Genomic DNA, 15,638 nt, shown 5'->3' on the forward strand with positions numbered 1-15,638 from the left:
AAGGTGGAAAAATCTACACATATTTCATAAAATGGCCTTCATAATTTTTCACTCTACATCCCCACTTATTCCAATTTGGTTATGTTTTTAATCATAAAAACTCAATTATTAATAAGTCTATTTTCAACCCCACTTTTTCCAATTTGGATCTTTAGAAAAGTTTAAACTCCAGTGTCATAATTACCATTTTCTTGACCCAAAGTCCTACATTGGTGGTGCAACACAAAAAGCTGAACAGCATTTATCCTTTCTCTAACAAAAGTTACTAATCTCTTTAAAATGTAGGAGCCTATGGTTAAAAGCAAAAGTAAAATCACAAGTGGTCCAGCAAGGGAGGATTGAACCAACTCTCGAATCAACATTGCTGTGCCTCTTTATCTTGTCTCTGGTGTAACCTTTCTCTGAATTTACTCTCTGGTCACTCTTGAATGGTCTACATAATAGTAACAATTTTTCTTAGAGCAGCACACAGACTTTCTCCTTTAAGAAACAGCAAGTCTAGTAACAACTTTTTTTGCTGACTATTCTAGGGCTCTCAAATCTACATCAGTGGTAGCTCTCAGCTGATGAAAATAATGAGGTGTCTGTCTGTATCCATGTAGTTACACCTGTCTCTATACCTATGGCCACTCCTAGGCACAATGTAACAGCTAGAGTCAAGGAAAATAGGCTCTCTGCAGAATCATCTAGGGTGTATCTCAAACTCAGTTCAAGAGTACCTGCGGGAACTAGCTGGACAAGTATATAATAATCTTTGTTCTCATCAAAGATAGCAGTGGAAACACATGGTGTTAACCCGGAGCTGTAAGTCTACCATTTATCAATTTTAGGCACTAGGTATCTGTTAGCAGGGGTTCTTGGGCTCTATTCTATTGACTAGGGGTTTCAAAACATTTCCTTTTCTTTGTAACACACTTTCAAAGTTGTCTTCTGACTTTTCCACATTTTGTGGCACATAGCTGTCTATATATATATAAAATCACATATATAATAAAGAGAAATTGCAAAAGGAACAAATCTATATAACTCTAGATTCACATTTCAACTTCAATCTTGTAATCACAAGCTGTCATTTAACCTTTGGTGTATACACACTAAGCCCCATCCTCTAAGGCAGCATTGCCCCCGTGCCTCTAGGGTGGGATGTCTCAGGAGTCAGGGCCTGCTCTTTGGCCTTGTAGAATAGCAGACGACCTTGAGCTAAACAGCAGGAGGTTGCTCTGGCGTCCGGATGTTCAGGCACGTGTTGGTGGATTTCAAGGAGGTCGGGTGGTCAGCAGCACCAGGAAGTCTCTTAGCATCCTGAAAAATCATTTCTCACACAAAAGGGACATTCTGGGTATGGAACAAGGACAAGGGACACTCTAGCCAGCGCCAGTTCCCAAGGGTAGTTTAATTTTAGGGTCCTGTATATTCTCTCTACCTGTCCTGAGCTTTGGAGACAATATAAAACTGCTCTCTGATCTTAATTACCTAGGGCACTTGAAACCTCGGGAAGGTCCCTATTCTAGGCTGTTTTTTCCTAGGTATTTCTTATTTACTCTAAGTCTTATTATTTCTCTGGCTCAAAACCTAAGGTCCCTTATACGCTTTAAGTCTCTTGGCTGCTTGGTTGCACTCGTATCTTAAGAGTCCATCTGTGTATTTAGCCTGGTAAATCCTTTGCTTTCTGGGGAGTATAGTTCTCCCTTCTTGTGTGCACTATTATCTCTTTTTCTCTACATAGTATCTGGCAGGATGGCTAGCAATCTGAGTTCTTTCTCTTATTCTGTGCTTTAAGTGAGGCCATCTCTTAGGCCCACAACTGGAACAGGCTCCCATATCAAGACACTTGATTTGTCCAGTTATTGCCTCAGGCCACTGAGTCTCCTCCCTTTTTGGTGTCCTGGGCAACGAATACTCACAGTTCCTGGCTTCATCAGGGTTTCCTTTCTTGGTATATAGTCCTGCAGACATGGGCTGTGGCAAAAGCATACCTGTTGTCCATGCAGATGTTGGCTTTCTAGTCAGCCCCAAGTTCCAAGGTTGTTCTCTGCACCGATGATCTCAGGGGTGGGGAGTCAGTCCAGATGGCATGTGTCCACCACAGTAGTGCTGGCTTGTCTCTGACCAACATGGAGAAAACTGCTCCCGTCTGTAAAGCAGGTTACCTTGGCTCCTGGCTGAAGTCAGTCTTCTATCCGTTGAATTCTTGTCAGCTAGTTGCAGCCCAGGAAGTATTGTATCTGGATGTCCATCCTAGGGAGTATCCCCTCAACCAGACAGGGGATAGGAGCAACCTAGGAGGACCATAAATGAATGGGATACCCAGCCCATCTCTTAGTCCACCATTTTCGGGTAGTCCATGAATATGTTTTGACCTATTGGCCTGGAGGAAGCCCCTGTGTCTATCAAAAGTTGGGTGGCTCCAAGCTGCCCCATCTATCTCAATAGCCGTCTTCACACAGAGCTGTTATCTTTGCCACTTGGGGTGTTTTTTGAGGCCTGGGATTTTCTGGCCCTGGCTTCTATTTGTTAGGGCCCTCTTGGACCCTGAAGCTGGCTCCTTTACCTGCAATGCGCATACTGGTCTTTTTCAAAGAGTTTTATCTCTCTTTGATTGGAGTCCCTTTTTTCTGCTTTCTGTAAATTCTTTCCTGTCACCTTTCTCTTTCTTCACCTCTCTCTAGTCTCCTCTATTCCTCCCGATTCCTCTGGACTCACAGCAACTTATCTCTATTCTTCTCTACTCTTTTCTTCTAGACTTATAGTAAACCTTCTCTATTCCTCTTCTCTATTCCTTTCTTTTAAATCTTCTCTCACTTGTTATTACCATCAATAATTTTAATATGTAGTATACTTCCTAAATCTTTCAGTGACTTATCTTGTAGTCTCTGTAGCCTCTGGAGCCTTGTCTACACTGACAGAATGTCTCTATGAGCTAGTCTAGAAAGGCTGTGGGTAACTTATCTGATCTCTGCTTAACCTCATGTGTCCTGATCAAAATTAGTGGGGTCTCATGTAACCCTCTCTCTCAAGATCTATCAGTGGGATCTGGCATGGGCCTTTGGGTGTCCCTTACCTTCTGTCACATGAAGGTCTCAGTCACATCTGGTCCAAATTGACCTGCTGCTGACCACGGCCTGATCAATTGATGGGGTCCCCAATCTGAAGACCAGAACCTGCAAAGGTCTTGTGAAAGCAAGGCTTTTTTTACCTTATTTATTGCTTTGAACTCTGTGTAGACTGATGCATTTGTGAGGCTGCATGACTGCTGTTCACATCACACTAGAGACCATAACCTAATTCAGTCTGCAAACAGTACCTTGTCCACAGGTGTAATGTGAGCTCACCTCTGAAGCTCTAAGAAAGAAACCAAATCAGAATGAATAGCCTTATCTGTAGCATTTCACAGCAAGGATTATTAAGATGTTGAAGGTTCACACAGTTATTAACAATTTTTAAAAGGCAACTTGAGTTACATTTGACACATATTTGAATTTAACTTTTAACAAAATAGAAACTTTGGTCATAGTTCTATAAAAAACCTTTTAAAGAGTTATTTCTGATTACAACAAGAACAATAAAGTAAACATTTTTATGTCTAACATAAGAGCACAAGTCTTCACCACTTCTTCAATTTTATCTTGTCAGAACTCTCATCTTTGAAACAAATCTTAATGAAAATCTCATATAAATAATGAAATTGTCTCAAACAGTAATGGCTAGAAAATCTATCAAAACTGAAGCATATATATATTTTCTGACTCAGGACAGCCTGTAACTTTTAAGCTGTAATTTTAGAAAAAAAAAAAGCACTCCTTTACTGATTAAACGGGGAAAAATCATTATCAACTTTCTTTTTCTGCTGGTGCCCTTCTCCTGGCCACAGAGCAGGGCGAATTATCAGTTTTTCTTGTATAAATCAAGACAGCCTCACAAGTAAGTTTTAAACTAAATTAAGTAAGCAGTTTTAACCAGTTCTTGTCTCTTTTTTTTTAAAAAAATAATTAATTCTCAGGTGAACAATCTTGCTGCAGCTGTTTGTCTAGCTGTCCTGGCTCCACTGACAGGTTTTTTCTTTTTTATCACCTGGGTTCTCATCTATCTTCATAGGCGACAGGTGGAAAACCGCCATTTGTTGCACTAGTGACCTCAAGGTACCCAGTACAGCCAGGAATACCAAACTAGGTAGCTGTTGCATGCTGTTGCTGTGCTGGGGAACCACGAGTTGTCGCCCACCAAGTGCGGGCTGGGTGAGGGCACCCTCCATGTGCTGTTACCTGAAGCATACCCTACATGCGGTAGGTGGGCTGTAGGAACACGAACTTCGAGCACGAACCGAGGTAGCTGCCCCTTATTAAAGGACCTGCCCGCCTTTCTGCAGTTGTATTCTTGTACCGGCGGCTTCATTTCTCTCTCTGCCGGCAATCATGTTACCTATTTTTCACTCAAGATGTTTAACACAGTAGATTACCAGCTAACACACAGATGATTTGCCAAGAAAAGACACACACATATAAAAAAAAACAACACAAATAGCTCACCCCTCTCACGGGTGGTACATAAAACACAGATATCTCACCCCTGCCACGGGTGGCACAAATAACACTTAACTACATTTGGTCACGACCCCAGATGGAGAAGGATTCCACGTCTTCTCCCAAGTAGGAGCGCTCAGTCTCTTGAAACCTGACAGTCAGATCCCCTGACCTTCTGGAAGGCCTCTCGCCTTCCCCCTGAAATCCAACGGTCAGATCCCCTGACCTTCTGGAAGGCCTCTTGCCTTCCCCCTGAAATCCAACGGTCAGATCAGTAAGAGATTTTTTGGCAAGCAAAGAAAGAAAGGCATGTTTTAAATGTGGTAAGCCTGGACACTTTGCAAGAGATCGCAAAGTAGAAAATGAGTTAAGCCAGAGACAGCCCAGAAAACAGCCTGGGCTCTGCCCAATTTGCAAACGTGGAAGGCATTGGGCTAGTGATTGTAGGTCTAAACAACACGCACAAGGTAATACCCTTTCCCATAATCAGGGAAAGGGGAATAGGGACCAGCTCCAGGCCCTGAACCGATGCAAGCCAAAACAGGTTTATGGAGCAGTCAGTTTCTTACCAACAAACACCAATCCCTTTCTGAACTCAGTCAAGCAACACCAGGAAGCACAGGACTGGACCTCAGTTCTGCCACCCACACAGTATTAATCCCAGAAATGGGATCTCAGGCCTTCCCATTAATTTCTGGGGCAGAGATCTGTTATCCCAGTTGGGATTGATTATGTGCAGCCCTAATGAAATAATCACAGCTCAAATGACAAACCCTGGATTTTCGCCCAGGGAAAGGATTAGTAAAAAGTGAAGAAGAGATTATCTAACTTGGATCTGCCTGGTGGTGGTGGCACACGCCTTTAATCCCAGCGCTCAGGAGGCAGAGGCTGGTGGATTTCTAAATTCAAGGCCAGCCTGGTCTACAGAGTGAATTCCAGGTTAGCCAGGGCTACCAGGTCCTCTCTCTGAAGGAAATACCAAGGCAGAACTAGCTACTCATATAGCTGCAGTGACTTTATCAGATCTGCCATCTAATTTGGATCAGGCCATAAAGGCTCATGAGTTACATCACCTTAATTCTAAAACTTTAAAAGGTATGTTTAAAATTACTAGAGAACAAGCTAGACAAATTGTTAAACAATGTCAATCATGTGTTAAGCTTTTACCAGTTCCTCATTTGGGTTTAAATCCAAAGGGACGGATACCAAACAGTATCTGGCAAATGGATGTTACTCATTATAATGAATTTGGCAAGCAAAAATATATACATGTACGTGTAGACACATACAGTGGTTTCATCTATGCAACATTACAAACTGGAGAAGCAAGCAAGCATGTGATTGCTCATATGCTTGCTACAATGGTTGTATTGGGTGTGCCTAAACAGATAAAAACTGACAATGGCCCAGGTTATACAAGCTCCAGTTTCCACCAATTTTGTGAAAGATTGGGAATACTACATAAAACGGGTATTCCATATAATCCACAGGGCCAAGGTATGGTAGAAAGGGCACACCAAACCATTAAATGTCAATTTGAAAAAATTAAAAAGGGGGAATGGTACCCTACCAAGGGATCCCCCAGAAATATCCTTCATCATGCACTCTTCATTTTAAATTTTTAAAATTTCGATTCTGAAGGAAAATCTGCTGCAGATAGATTCTGGTATCCTGATACCAAAAAGAATTTTGCAACAGTCCTCTGGAAAGACCCATTAACTGGAACCTGGAATGGGCCAGACCCAGTGCTTATCTCGGGAAGAGGTTCTGTTTGCAAATATTCCCAAACTGCAGATGCTGCACGTTGGCTGCCAGAGAGACTGATTAAACAAATAGACAACAATAACAAATCCAGGGAGGAGAACCCCCCTGAGAAGCGTATTTTTTCTTCACAGGAAACATGAAGATGCTTCACAATTGCCTTCAAACTGGAACAGATCAACGAGTAAACCTGACTTGGGAAGTTATCAGTGCTGAAGAAGACATCACCACCCATATCTCCAGGGTGGCTCTATTGGACTCTTGATTCCCTGACTTATGATTTAGTGGGGAACTAGATTGTTTTAGATTTAGTGGGAATTTAGATTGTTTAGGCCCAGGAGAAAACACACTACCACAGTTACTATAGTTGTTTCTTGGGTTTGAGATTGACTAGGGCAGGAACAGGGATTTCTTTAGTTTTCTTTAGATCAAAGCTATGATTAGTTTTGTATTTATATAGGTTTAGATTCTGATATAAGACATTTATAAACAGAAAAGAAGAGGCTTACACTTTTTACTCCTCTGATAGAGGGAGTTATATGTTGCCCTTTAAAAAGAGTATTGCTGTCGTACTAACTATTCAGGCGTTGTTAAGTCTCTTGTCTTTTGGGTCCACCCGGTTCAACAAACTGATTGCTTTTGTATGAGATGCTATTCAAATGAAACCCACACAGGTCCATTATTACAGGCTGGAAGCAAGGGATTGTAAAACCTCTGTCATCAAGACTAATGAGGTGTATCCCCTAACTTACGTGCTAAACCTGATAGTCAGTGACGGGTAAGAGAGCATACCGAGACCCTTGCCCCTAAAAGAAGGGAGGCCTCACCATCCTAAGACAGGAGCTCAACCAATGGCTGTTGAGTATCCAAGGACAGGAAAGGGAGGCTGGGGTCCTTTGCTCCAACCTAGGACAGGCACAGTTTCCGTAAGTTTTCCCAGCCTTCCCTTTTAATAAAAAATTTAAAAAGGGGGACCTGTTGGGTGCGGACTTTTAGCAGAAAGCGGCTATCAGCTGTGCAGCCATCTTGAGCCATATACCCTGACATGAGATTTGAATTACAATCGCCTACAACAGCTGAGAACACTCTGATAATCTTGGTTTAGATACCTTGAGATTAAAGGTGTGTGAGATTATAGAGATCAGAGTTAGAGACAAGCCCTAAGGGCATGATTAAAGGTGTAACTTAGAGGCGTGGCTTAGAAGTGAGACATATAAAAGGCAAAGACAGAACAGATCAGAATTGAGACAATAGAAGACATTAGGGAGACTATAGAAGACAGAACCAGAGATCAGAGAATATAGACGGAGATCAGAGAATATAGAGGGATCATCAGAGACGAATCTCTGACATTAGGTAGAATCTGTTGTCACCCTCGCTCTTGCTGGAACCTTGACCCACAGACCGGAGCAGCAGCTTGGGCCAGGATACAGTGGCCGCCCAAACGTGGGTCGGCCTGGGCCTCAACATTTTGCCTGGGCTGCAACATTATTTTGGCCGACCCAACCTGGGGCTAGTGCGGCCCCCAACAGGTTCCGGAATCTAGTTTGTTGTGGGCTGGCTCTGCGGTGAGGGCTGTTTCTTGAAGTCGGTTTCTGAAGTCCGGGTGTGGGCCAGGGTTGCTCGTTTTCCACCGCTGCAATCATGGCGGCCTCCACAGCAGCCGGGAAACAGCGGATTCCTAAAGTGGCCAAGGTGAAAAACAAAGCGCCTGCAGAGGTACAGATAACTGCTGAGCAGCTTCTAAGAGAAGCTAAAGAAAGAGAACTCGAGCTCCTCCCGCCTCCACCTCAGCAGAAGATCACAGACGAAGAAGAATTAGAGGATTACAAACTACAGAAAAGGAAGACTTTTGAAGTTAACATAAGAAAAAATAGAACTGTGATTAGCAACTGGATAAAATATGCACAATGGGAGGAAAGTCTAAAGGAGATTCAAAGGGCTCGATCCATATACGAGCGTGCTTTAGATGTCAACAACCGGACTATTCCACTCTGGCTGAAATATGCAGAAATGGAAATGAAGAACCACCAGGTCAACCATGCCCGAAATATCTGGGACCGTGCCTTACAACTCTGCCACGAGTCGACCAGTTCTGGTACAAGTACACACACATGGAGGAGATGTTGAACAATCCTCCTGGTGCTCGGCAGGTGTTTGAACGCTGGATGGAATGGCAGCCTGAGGAGCAGGCCTGGCACTCCTATATCAACTTCGAGCTGAGATACAAAGAGGTGGAGAAGGCCCGCACCATTTATGAACGCTTTGTGCTCGTGCACCCTGCTGTGAAGAACTGGATCAAGTATGCTCGGTTTGAAGAGAAGCATGCTTATTTTGCTCAAGCTCGGAGAGTCTACGAGAGAGCGGTTGAGTTTTTTGGGGATGAGCATATGGACGAACACCTGTATGTGGCCTTTGCTAAATTTGAGGAAAACCAGAAAGAATTTGAAAGGGTACGAGTTATCTACAGATATGCCCTGGATAGGATTCCAAAACAAGAAGCCCAAGAACTCTTTAAAAACTATACCCTCTTTGAGAAGAAGTTTGGTGACCGGAGGGGTATAGAAGATATCCTCGTGAGCAAGCGGAGATTCCAGTATGAAGAAGAAGTGAAGGCTGATCCACACAATTATGATGCATGGTTTGATTATTTACGCTTGGTGGAAAGTGATGCAGAAGCTGACACTGTGCGGGAAGTCTATGAGAGAGCCATTGCCAATGTGCCACCCATCCAGGAGAAGAGGCACTGGAAGCGCTACATCTACCTCTGGATTAACTATGCACTCTATGAAGAGCTGGAGGCCAAGGATCCTGAGAGGACAAGACAGGTATATCAAGCGTCTTTGGAACTAATTCCTCACAAAAAGTTCACGTTTGCCAAAATGTGGTTATATTACGCACAGTTTGAAATAAGACAGAAAAATCTGCCATTTGCCAGAAGAGCTCTGGGAACTTCCATAGGCAAATGTCCAAAGAACAAGTTATTCAAAGGTTACATAGAACTGGAACTACAGCTTCGAGAATTTGACAGATGCAGAAAGCTTTATGAAAAGTTTTTGGAATTTGGACCTGAAAATTGTACGTCATGGATTAAGTTTGCAGAATTAGAGACAATCCTTGGTGATATTGAGAGAGCTCGGGCAATATATGAATTAGCCATCAGCCAGCCACGCTTGGATATGCCAGAGGTACTTTGGAAATCATATATTGATTTTGAGATTGAGCAGGAAGAAACTGAGAGAACAAGAAACCTTTACCGACAGTTGCTTCAGCGAACGCAGCACGTCAAGGTATGGATTAGTTTTGCTCAGTTTGAGTTATCTTCTGGGAAAGAAGAAGGAAGTGTGGCTAAATGCAGACAGATTTATGAAGAAGCTAACAAGACCATGAGAAACTGTGAGGAAAAAGAAGAGAGGCTTATGTTGCTGGAATCCTGGCGAAAGTTTGAAGATGAATTTGGAACAGCATCAGACAAGGAGAGAGTAGACAAACTCATGCCAGAAAAGGTCAAGAAGAGAAGAAGGGTCCAGGCCGACGATGGGTCTGATGCCGGATGGGTAGAAGTCTATGACTACATCTTTCCAGAGGATGCTGCCAACCAGCCTAACCTCAAGGTTCTGGCGATGGCCAAGCTTTGGAAGAAACAGCAACAGGAAAGAGAAGCTGCGGAACAGGATCCAGATAAGGACATTGATGAGAGTGAAGCCTCATCTTTTTAAATGTTATAACTGCTTTTTATAAATCCACAGTTTAGAGCTTTGACTTCTGGATATTTTTATATATTTACCCAGTAAGGGGTTGTTTGACATCTTTGAATTATTTTTTTAAAATGCTGCTGGATTAACTATGGGTGGGAAACTTCAAGTAAAAAAATATTTTTGGAATGTACTGATACCAGTCTTGTTCCAACGGCAAACCTGTCCCTGCCGCCTTTTTTAGCATCATGTGTGTACTTCTCAGAATTAAATGGACTTGCACTAATAAAATCTCTAAATATAAAAAGAAAAAGAAAAAAAAGAAAAAAAAAAAGAAAGAACTGCTTCCATGTCTCTGTGCCCAGGAGCTGCGGGGTGAAGTCCTCACAGAAGACCCATCTCTTCACACAGAGCTTCCTGCAATGCACAGTTGCAATCCCAGTCTCCTCACCTTAGAGGTGTGCACAACTTTTATTCACTAACCATCCTCACACAGCAGAGTTCAGGTCCTCTTCCCTTCCTGCCCCATCTCATCCCTTCTTTCCATCCCACCCTGCCCCTCTCCTTACTTCCACAGGATGTCACTGCTTGCAATTGTATTCCAGTCCTATGGAAGAGAAAAGAATCCTTAAATCAACAACTGCCACCTTCCCCTTGCTCTCAATTTGTTCTGTGCTGGGCCTACACAGGTTAATCAAGCACAGTCCTAGCTCCTCAGGCCCAGCCAGCCTGGAGAGATCTACCCCAGCAAACACAAGTCACCTTGGGAGGGCCCAGAGGAAGGAGGGCCGGTCTCCACAGGTCTGACAGGGACTCTCAAGGATGCCACATATCAGCAGCATGTCTCCTCACGGCAGCTTGTTTTTTTTTTTTTTTTCATTTAGCAGAATTTTGTCACTGTTGCTGCTCTGAAATAGGGTGTCTAAGTAGCCCGAGCTGGTTCTAAATGCATGTAATTGAGTATGACCCAAACTCCTGGTCTTCTTGCTTCCACCTCCCAAGTGCTTCAATTACAGGCATATGCCACCACTCCTGCCTCATTGAACTGTAGTTGAGGTCTTCAGAGTGGATAATGCTAACCCATGAGAATATATATCCCTTTGCTTTTCTGTAGGTTGGCGCTCCTGTTGGTCAAGAGAAGCAGCTGAGTTCTCGAGACATTAATGTGCCAGAGCTGAGTAGACAGGTCAGAATGAGGTAAGTTTACTGAAGTAAGAGAAGGAAGAAAAAAAAGGAAGGGAAGGAAGGGAAAAAAGGGAAGGAAGGGAAGGAAGGAAGCCAGGCTGTGTGAGTACAATGCTGGGGTAGCTAAGGCTCTAAGACTGAGCGGGAAAGGCCCAGGGCCTTATGATGCACCAGATGGAGAGTTCAGCCAAGGAGCTTTTACCTTGTTCACTTGGGCAGCCTGTAGCAAACTGAAGGCATCCAGATAGGAGAAGATTTTCAGCAGTGGCAAACTAGGCAAAGAGAACTCCATCTTACGGGGCCTAAGTCCACATTGACTCTTCTTTCTCCTCCCCAGCTTGCTCCAATTTTAAAGGCTTGGCCAAAGATTTAACAGGGCTGCCACCCGCAGCTCTTCAGGCTTTGATTGCAGCAAGCTGCAGGTGTGTAGACTCTCAGCCTCATACACACACACTCACCAGAGCCAGATACACTCAGCTAAGAGAGTTCACACCTAAATTCACTCCACAGTGTTATTCATCTCATAGATGAGCTCAACAACCCCTGCCTGGCACTGTGGAGACCAAAAAAGTACACGAGCTGGGGTAGCCCCCATTGATGATGTACTTGTCAGAACTTTCTAGAAAATACAGCGTAATACATTAATTTTCCACAGGCTAAAGACTGAGACTTTGTGTCAGAAATAGAAAAGTAAGAGTCATGCTGATTTTGTTCATGCTCGTTATGTTAGTGACCAGAAATCGGAATGTGTTTTCATTCTAACATTACTTTCTCCAGTGCAGCCACAGGGTGGAGCTTAAGTCCTGGACCCTTGGTAACTGTGCTCCTTTGTCATTTAAGATGATAACATGGGGTTGGGGACTTAGCTGAGTGGTAGAGCACTTGTCTAGCAAGCACAAGGCCCTGTGTTCAGTCCTCATTTCTGAAAAAAAAAAAAAAGACAAAATAATAAAGACAATAACTCAAGGAACCAGTGCTATGACAGAGTGTACAGATATATGTATATACACACAGAGACACACAAACATACAAAATGGACATATGTATATACACACAGAGACACACATATACAAAATGGACATATGTATATACACACAGAGACACACACATACAAAATGGACATATGTATATGCACAGAAAGATACACACAAAATGAACATATGTATATACACAGACACACCCACACAAAATGGACATATGTATACACACAAACACACACACACAAAATGGATATATGTATATACACACAGAGACACATTTCTTAAACTATGCTCTCTACTGAATCAGACTGAAAATAATTTTGAGGTCTGCAGACCTCCTCTAGCACTGAGGAGGTAGAGGAGGAGGAAGATCCCTGGCCAGTTTGGTTAGACTCGCTGAATCAGACTGGTTAGCTCCAACTTCAGTGAGATCTTCTGTCAAAAGATAAGGCAGTGAATGACTAAAGAAGATAATCACTATTGACCTCTGGTTTCCCCATGTATCCTTGACAAACAACTGCATATGAACATACACACGTGCACATGCACACACACATACACACACACACACATACACACACACATGCTGGCTAGATTATAAAACTAACTACAAACTCACTGAATAAAAGCAAGTTTTTATATCATACCTAAGGTATACTTACTAGAACCTGTAAAAAAAATTTGACATTCCTCTTGCTGACCTCTCCACACAAGGGCCATGTGGACCTTATTATTCAATGATAATCACTTAGAAACTGAGATCTGTTATCTTCAGTTGCTATTTTCTATGTCCACAGGATGGGGGAGGGGGACTATTCCTGATCAGAAGTAACCACTAAGTTCTCCAGTGAACCAACATAGTGCATCTGTCTCCCACTGACCCAGAAGCCTACTGTGTGCCCAGCGCTCACAACCGTGGGGTGGAAAACAATAATGGAGATATAGTTACTCCATAAATGCCTCAGTGCTGGAGGCAAACATACAGGACTCTGTGTGAGTGTCAGCCCATGGGTGGTGGCACTCAATGTGATGCTACCTAGATACAGAGGGAATGGATGTCGCTGTAATGTGGAAGGAAACCAGGCTTCTCTTTCCATATGCTCTTGTAGCGTTCACTCATCTGTTGAGTTTTACATTTACTTATTTATTCACTTTTGGTATTCGACACAAGGTTTTCCTGTGTAGCCTGGGTTATCTTGGAACTTCTGTTCCAAGCCTGCCTCTGCCTCCAGAGTGCTGAGATTAAAGGTGTGCACCTCCACACACCTCTGGAATGTACTCTAAATGTGAGTGGAGCATCCTTGAGAGAGTTCTGTGTTCTAAAGTGTTTTCAGGTGAGGGCAAGAGAGTGACTAGGAGTTGGGCTCCCTGGGTACCAGTGAGATAACAGGATTCCAACTAATGGGAACCCAGAGGTAACATTCCATGGTCAGGAGCAAGAGAGGTGCACTTGCTGAAACCAGAAACAAGGCTGGCTTTGCAACCCAGGAGTCATGAACTATAAGATTTTTTATGTCAGTGGCAAGCATGCCTTGCTGTTCCTAGGAGTGGGTCTCTACAGGTGCCAATGATAATGGCATTCATGATCTACAGCCAGAAGCCACAGAGTGCAGAAAACTCATGTCAGCCACCAGGCAGAAAATCATGATCCCCTACACACTTTTGGTATAGATCAAGTCTTCCATACAGAGCCCATTATTCAAACAGGACTTGGATGTTCTTGTGAATGGACCTTTGCATGTATAAAAAACATGTATCACCTAGTGTGTGGCTAGTGGGACTTGCAGAGAAAGGAATAATCCTAGATCTATTGAGTGCAGTTGGATGAGCTCCCTCTGTTGCCATGGCAATAAAAAAAACTAACATAACTTTCACAATAACATGGGAAACACTGAAACCTAAGGGTAAATGGCCCACATCTACCTTGTGTAGATCAGTGGTTCTATGAATTCACTCCAGTGTCATTTTTCTGGTCTGTGATATAAAGTTATGGCAGAGACAGACTCTGGTAAATGACTCATGAAGTAAAATCCTTCATGGTGAGTAGGCCAAGGATTGCCTTGAAGGATCAATGCATCATGAAGCAGGCATGCTTCATTCTGGCAAAAGTGTAGCCTTTGAAGAAAGAGGTGGTTCATTAGATCCATTGCATCTTATGTCTAACTACTATTAAAGGAACATAGGTCATGGCAGGGGAAAGTCAGCCAGCAAAACCTGACCTGTGGCTATTCCCAGGTCTCTGTGCACCTGGGTTTGCCTTCAGGGGCCGCTTGGCAGCTTCTGAGCAGTTACCCATTGGAAGAATATGTTCTTTCCCACCTGATCAGAAGGGAAGAGCAAAAGCAATGACCATTTTCCTAGAAGAGTCACTCACACTGACCCTCTACAACTACCTAGCATCACTTCTTGCTGTGGCAAATCTCAACTTTGACCTTCCAGACTGAAAACAATGTGTAAGGTAGATACTACAGAATACAGGGAGCTGTCTGGTGACCTGCTGAAGACAAATGTGTGCCAGAAGGCATAATTAAAATGTAAATTCTTCTCCTTTTAACTTCAAAAATATTATTAGTGGCAGCTGAGGAGATGGCTCAGCAGTTAAGAGCACTGGCTGTTCTTCTAGAGGTCCCAGGTTCAACTCCCAGTACCCACATGGTAACTTGCAACTGTCTGCAATTCCAGTCCTAGGGAATCCAACATCTCCAAACATGCAGGCAAAACTCCAACGCACATAAAATAAAAATTTAAAACACAATACAAACATTTTATAAATATTATTAGTGGCTATTGAAATGGCTTCTTGTCAATTCCATTACATACTATTAAAAATATTTTATTATGGGGGATGGGAGGGAGAGAGGGGAGGCTGCAATCAGGATGTAAAGTAAATAAACTAATTTTTAAAAGCTAAAGGTCCAAACTGAATGTACTTTATATGCACAAACTTTAAAGAATGTTTTATTGGGACATACTAGTTATACATAGGGATGAGTTCATGATGACCTTTTCATACAAGCACATCCTGTGCTCCAATCCTGGCCACCCTCCTCCCTGCTGTCCTCCTCACATGCCCCTTAGTCTCCTTCCTCTTCCAAGTGAGTCCCTGTTGGGGACCGCACTAGCCCCAAGTTGGGGCAGCCAAAATAAATGTTGCAGCCCAGGCAAAATGTTGAGGCCCGGGCCGACCCACGTTGGGCGGCCACTGTATCCCGGCCCAAGCTGCTGCTCCGGTCTGCAGGTCGGGTTTCAGCAAGATTGAGGGTGAGGCCAGATTTTACCTAATGTCTGAGATTTGTCTCTGATGATCCCTTGTATTCCCTGATCTCCGTCTATATTCTCTGATCTCTGGTTCTGTCTTCTATAGTCTGACTAATGTCTTCTATCGTCTCAATTCTGATCTGTTCTGTCTCTGCCTTTTATATGTCTCACTTCTAAGCCACGCCTCTAAGTTACACCTTTAATCATGCCCTTAGGGCTTGTCTCTAACTCTGATCTCT

At 43.2% G+C, this 15,638-nt stretch overlaps 1 protein-coding gene and 1 pseudogene across 1 annotated transcript in view; one reads left to right on the forward strand and one right to left on the reverse strand.

Annotated features, from left to right (window-relative positions):
• The window catches only part of LOC117702375 (uncharacterized), a 71,639-nt gene that overhangs the window by 41,289 nt on the left and 14,712 nt on the right, over positions 1 to 15,638 (reverse strand). The window lies entirely within an intron of this gene.
• On the forward strand, positions 7,890 to 10,015 carry LOC117702371 (crooked neck-like protein 1 pseudogene; annotated as a pseudogene).

This window comes from Arvicanthis niloticus, unplaced genomic scaffold, assembly GCF_011762505.2.
Source record: "Arvicanthis niloticus isolate mArvNil1 unplaced genomic scaffold, mArvNil1.pat.X pat_scaffold_73_arrow_ctg1, whole genome shotgun sequence".
In the NCBI taxonomy this organism is placed as follows: Eukaryota; Metazoa; Chordata; class Mammalia; order Rodentia; family Muridae; genus Arvicanthis; species Arvicanthis niloticus.